The sequence below is a fragment of the Hyperoodon ampullatus genome (assembly GCF_949752795.1).
Source record: "Hyperoodon ampullatus genome assembly, chromosome: 3".
NCBI classification, from domain to species: Eukaryota; Metazoa; Chordata; class Mammalia; order Artiodactyla; family Ziphiidae; genus Hyperoodon; species Hyperoodon ampullatus.
The window spans coordinates 311,940-318,132 of NC_136916.1; positions in this window are offsets into that span (position 1 = coordinate 311,940).

Here is a 6,193-nt window from a genome sequence, read left to right on the forward strand (position 1 = left end):
CAGCCGCCGGAAGGCCCGGGAGAGCGGCGCCTCCAGGCAGTCGGTGTGGCAGTGGGGCCTCTGGGACACTCCGTTCTCAGACTCCGACGCCGGCAGAGGCTGCGACTCCGGCGGGGCCCCTGCGCGCTGCGCGGCAGCCCAGTCCAGCTCGAGCTCCTGTCCCGGACCCGACGCCGAGAGCGGCTCCGGCTCGGGCTCTGCGGCCGGGAGAGGCTCGGAGCCGGGCCCTGCCGGCGGCTGCGGCCGGCTCTCCGAGTCCGGCCCCGGCCCCGCCTCCGGCCCCTGCGCTCCGGGCCCCGGTTCCTGACCCGCCTCCCGCCAGGGCGCCGCCTCTGGCGCAACCTTACCTAGATTAAGGCTCATTTCCGGGAAGGAAAGGCGACGTTCTCAAACAGGACAGCAGATTGGAAGGGCACTGCTGGATGGAGCGCCCATCTCCACCCACCTGACGGTTACCTGGAGAAATTCTGAGGGAGTCTGTTTGAGCCCGGGATGCTCGCGCCCGGAGGCTGGAGCTTCACTGGCGGCCACGTGGTAGCCTAACCAGCCCCAAATGTGTCCCTGCGCCCAGCCTCTCAGGATTCAGTGAATACAAGAAACACTTCTTACAGGCGAATGGAATCGTGCCTGTCACAGGACTCACAATTTGTTGGCAGAATTTGCCTGGTTCACGGGCGCACCCCCCACCCCACCCCCGCACGTGCGCGCGCGCGCACACACACACACACAAATGGCACAGATACGTCATGTGTTCTAAGTGGCAGCTTTTACCTTTGGGGGGATTATCCAGAAGCATGGTTCTCAGGGTAAGGCTTTGGTGAACCTGGTACACCTAATTTAGTTGTTTTTATTCTTTAACTACAGACATAACATTCTCCTTGTAAAAAGTTAGAAGTAAATGCATAGAATGAAAAGTGAAAAAAAGAGAAAAGAACCCAAAACCCAACCCTAAAACTTCCTTCTGTCCCATTCCTCCTCTTAACAGAAGTGTTAAAAAGTGGGTGTTTATCCTTACAAACCGTTTTCTTTGCCTTTGCAGGCATATCAAAATATATGCAAGTATATCTTTTCCATGAGTATTATTGCACTATCTGTGTATGCAGATTACATTGTTCACCAAATATGTCAAAGGATCTTAACATGTGACTGCATGTAGAGTTATCTTACTCTTTTGAATTGCTTTATAATTTTCCAGTGTATGGGTGAAACATAAATTAATGATCCATAACCCTATTGATAGATCTGTGGGTATTTTAGAGTGTTTTGCTGATATAAACAGTGCTAAGTGAATGAATGTCTTTTACTTAGAACACAAGAACTATATTTGTGAGATGTTTTTGTAGAAAGGGATTTACTGGGCCAAAGGATATCCTTTTTTTTTTTTTGCGGTACACGGGCCTCTCACTGTTGTGGCCTCTCCCATGAGGAGCACAGGCTCCAGACGCGCAGGCTCAGCGGTCATGGCTCACGGGCCTAGCCGCTCCGTGGCATGTGGGATCTTCCCGGACCGGGGCACGAACCCGTGTCCCCTGCATCGGCAGGTGGACGCTCAACCACTGCGCCACCAGGGAAGCCCAAGGATATCCCATTTTAAGTTTTAGAGTTACTGATAAAATCCATAGAAGTTGTATCGGTTTACACCCTCATAAACAGTGCATGAAGTTTTGTTTTGCCATAGCCTGTCCCAGAATGTCATTAAAATGTTTGATTTGTGCCACTGGTATCTTATTTTGATTTTACTTTTTAAATTTGTTGCTTAGACTCACCATATTTGCTCTCTGGGTGAACTATCATCTTATATCTTTTCCTGGTTTCCCTTTTGGACTGTTAGAATTTTCTTCTTGATTATAGAAACCATTCATATACTAATGAAATGACCGTTTTGAGTCATGAGTCTCTCCACCCCCCTACTCTCCCATCCCCATTTTGCTGGTTGCCATGCCTTCTGTTTGTAGTTGAATTAACTAATTTTTTTAAATGAATTCTGGATTTTGTTTCATAATAGACAGCTGTTTCCTTTTCAGTGATTATAATCTACTTTAAATTTTTTAAATTCACTCCTTTTTTTTTATTACTGAAGTATAGATGATTTACAATGTTGTGTTAGTTTCTGGTGTCCAGCAAAGTGATTCAGTTATACATATAAATACATATTCTTTTCCATATTCTTTTCCATTATGGTTTATTACAGGATGTTGAATACAGTCAATATCCAGTAGATCTTGTTGTTTATCTATTTTATATGTAGTAGTTTCACTCTGCTAATCCCAAACTCCTAATTTACCCCTGCCCCACCCCCTTTACCCTTTGGTAACTATAAGTGTGTTTTCTATGACTGTTTCTGTTTCAAAAATAAGTTCATCTGTGTCATATTTTAGATTCCATATATAAGTGATATCATATGGTATTTATCTTTCTCTTTCTGACTTACTTCACTTAGTATAATAATCTCTAGGTCCATTCATGTTGCTGCAAATGGCATTATTTCATTCTTCTTCATGGCTGAGTAGTATTCCATTGTGTATATGTATCACATCTTTTTTTATTCATTCATCTGTCAATGGACATTTAGGTTGCTTGAATACCTTGGCTATTGTAAATAGTGCTGCTATGAACATTAGGGTGCATATATCTTTTTGAATTAGAGTTTTCTCTGGATATATGCCCAGGAGTGGGATTGCTGGATCATATGGTAGTTCTATTTTTAGTTTTTTAAGGAACTGCCATGCTGTTTTCCATAGTGGCTGCACCAATTTATATTCCTACCAACAGTTTAGGAGGGTTGCCTTTTCTCCACACCTTCTCCAGCATTTGTTATTTGTAGACTCTTTAATAATGGCCATTCTGACTGGTGTGAGGTGGTACCTCATTGTAGTTTTGATTTGCATTTCTCTAATAATTTTTAGCAATGTTGAGCAGCTTTTCATGTGCCTATTGGCCATCTGTGTGTCTTCTTTGGAGAAATGTCTATTTAAGTCTTCTGCCCATTTTTTGATTGGGTTGTTTGTTTTTTCGTTATTGAGTTGTATGAGCTGTTTTTATATTTTGGAAATTAAGCCTTTGTCAGTCACAACATTTGCAAATATTTTCTCCCATTCTGTAGGTTGTCTTTTTGCTTTATTTATGGTTTCCTTTGCTGTTCAAAAGCTTGTAAGTTTGATTAGGTCCCATTTGTTTATTTTTTGTTTTATTTCTACTGCCTTGGCAGACTGACCTAAGAAAACATTGGTATGATTTATGTCAGAGAATGTTTTGCCTATGTTCTAAGAGTTTTATGGTGTCATGTTAACAAGTCTTTAAGCTATTTTGAGTTTATTTTTGTGTATGGTGAGAGGGTGTGTCTTAACTTCATTGATTTACAGTGGCTGTCCAGCTTTCCCAATACCACGTGCTGAAGAGGAGAAAATGTGCATTTAAATATTGATCCATCTGGAAATTTATTTTAATGTAATGTAAAGAAGTGACACTGAGTGCTTGCTTCAACCAAAATTGTGCTACCTTTCCATAATATGGAATTTAATTGAAACATGACTGCCCTATCAAGGACTACATTTTCTAATTCCTTTGACTTACACATGTGACAATGAGATCAGTAGTCGACTACAAAATATGCATGGAAGTGATGTGTTTCACCTATAGGCCAAGACCTTTAAGAAGTTCTCTGTCCCATCTGCCATCTAGACACAGGCAACAAAAGAGGCCATTTGGATTGTGACACCATAAGTTGGCAGGAACCTGGGTCCCTGAATCACCATGGTCAGGATAGGTACTCACTGACCAGGAACATCTGCAGTGACTCTTACATGAGTGATAAATACACTTTCATTGTGGTGAGCCACTAAAATGTTGGGGCTTATTTATTAAAGTGGCCAGCATGGCTTCACCACTAAAGAATTCAGTGTGGAGATAGCTGTCCCTAAACACTTGTGTCTGAGCACACTTCGTTTTATTCAGCAACCACCCTGCCCACTGCCAATGTATTTCCTGAGCCCTAGGGGACCAAGAACTTCTAGAGTTAAGTCTCCTCAAAAAAGAAGCACAGGACTTCCCTGGTGGAGCAGTGGTTAAGAATCCACCTGCCAATGCAGGGGACACAGGTTTGAGCCCTGGTCCGGGAAGATCCCACATGCCGCACAACAATTAAGCCCATGCGCCACAACTACTGAGCCTGCGCTCTACAGCCCATGAGGCACAGCTACTGAACCCACGTGCCACAGCTACTGAAGCCCCCGCACCTAGAGCCCATGCTCCACAGCAACAGAAGCCACTGCAATGAGAAGCCACGCACCGCAACAAAGAGTAGCCCCCGCTTGCCGAAACTAGAGAATGCCCGCGCACAGCGACAAAGACCCAACACAGCCAAAAATAAATTAATTAATTAATTTAAAAAGAAAATGTGTCTTAAAAAAAGAAAGAAGCACAGAGAAGAGGAGAAACACTAAAAGGAACCAAGGAAGACAAAAGTGATTGACCCCCCTCATGAAGTACATGATGGGGTGATTGGAAGAGGACATCCTAGATTAGTTTATCCGAGTCAAGGAGGTGAAGGTGGACAAGCTTTAGCTAAACAATGAATGGTCTGATAATTCAGTAACTTGTTGACTTCATATTTCTGCCTATGCTAGACCTCCCATATCAAAGTGAGAGGACTCTGTTAGAAAACAAATATCTGAGCCCCAAATCAAGGGAAATTACAATAGTCCTTTGGTATCTGGGGGAGATTGGTTCCAGTACCCCCACGGATACCAAAATCCATGGATGTCTAAGTCCTTTATATGAACTAGCTAGTACAGTCGACCCTCCACATCCTCGGTTCTGCATGGTTCAATTCAACCAACTGAAGATTGAAAATCAGTTGGTGGAATAGAGGATCTGGCCCGCAGATATAGATTGTAATCAAGGGAGAGTGCTCAGTCCTAGCAAACAGGGCTGGTTTACAGGTTTTTCAAGAAGGAAAGGGATCAATGTAAGGGTCAGGATAAGAAGTATAAACCTAAGGTAACCTTCCTGAAAGGAGCAGGTGAGATGTAGCCAGAAAGAGTCCCAGTCTGTGTCACCTGTGTCGTGGGTCTCCACCACAGAAAGCGCTGTGGCAAAGGGAAGGCCATCTGCATTCCACTGAAGTGAAGTAAGTTACTTAGGGCATGGAAAATATCCAAAAGTTGAAAAAACGTTAGATTTTGGGGGGGAGAGAACATGGCAGGGGCATTGATGCTCACTAGGCTCCAGAGGGTACAGACTTCAGAAGGACAAATAATAGGTTCTGTTCAGGAATCTGCTGAGGATGATTCTAAATCTGAAACAGATGTTGGGACCTTAGGGGAAAGTGCCCCTGAGACACAAGTTCTAGGATCTACATAAATTCTGCTTAAATAGAACTAGACAGAATCCACACTCAATCCAAGAATGCATGGTCTATGTGGGCAACAGAAATTAAGAGATTTTGGATCTTTTTCAAGGCATTATGGCATCCTAAAGGAAGACTTTGAGGCTAATGTGCCAGGGTTCAAATCCCAGCTCTACCTGTGTGATTTGGGGCAAGTTACTTAACCTCTCTCTGCAACACTTTTTCCATCTATCAAATGGAGAAAATAATACCTAGCTCATGTAGTTCTTATGAGGATTAAATTATTTAATACACGCAAAATTATTTAAAATATGAAATTCAATATGAGCCATTATTATTTGAAATATTTTGACCACTGAGTGGTTTCTTGGTTTTTTGTTTGTAGTTTGATACCTTATCAAGGTAAGGACAGTTTGCTACAATGTTTTTTTTTTCTTTTTTGTTAAATGAATGAGTTAAAGTTTTGTCAAATCACATTTGTTGTTTCATTGGGAAGATCATATGGATTCTCTTCTTCAATGTATGTACAGGAAAACAATGTTATTATATTTTTCTAATTTTGAAAAATACTAGAAAACCCTAAATGTCAGAATATAATGTGGGTTCAATTTATTGATAGTTTATATAGCATTTCTGCATTCAGGTTTATAGTTTAGATGGGCCTATAATTTTCTTTTATTGTCCAATTTGGGTAACAATGTTATGTTAGCCCCTTAAAAAGTTGCATAGCTTTCTCTCTTTTTCTATTCTCTGCAAGAGTTTCTATAAGATAGAAATAACTTGTTTCTTGGAGGTTGCTAAATCTCTTCTGTGAAATATCTGGGTCTAGTTCCTTTAAGAGGTGGA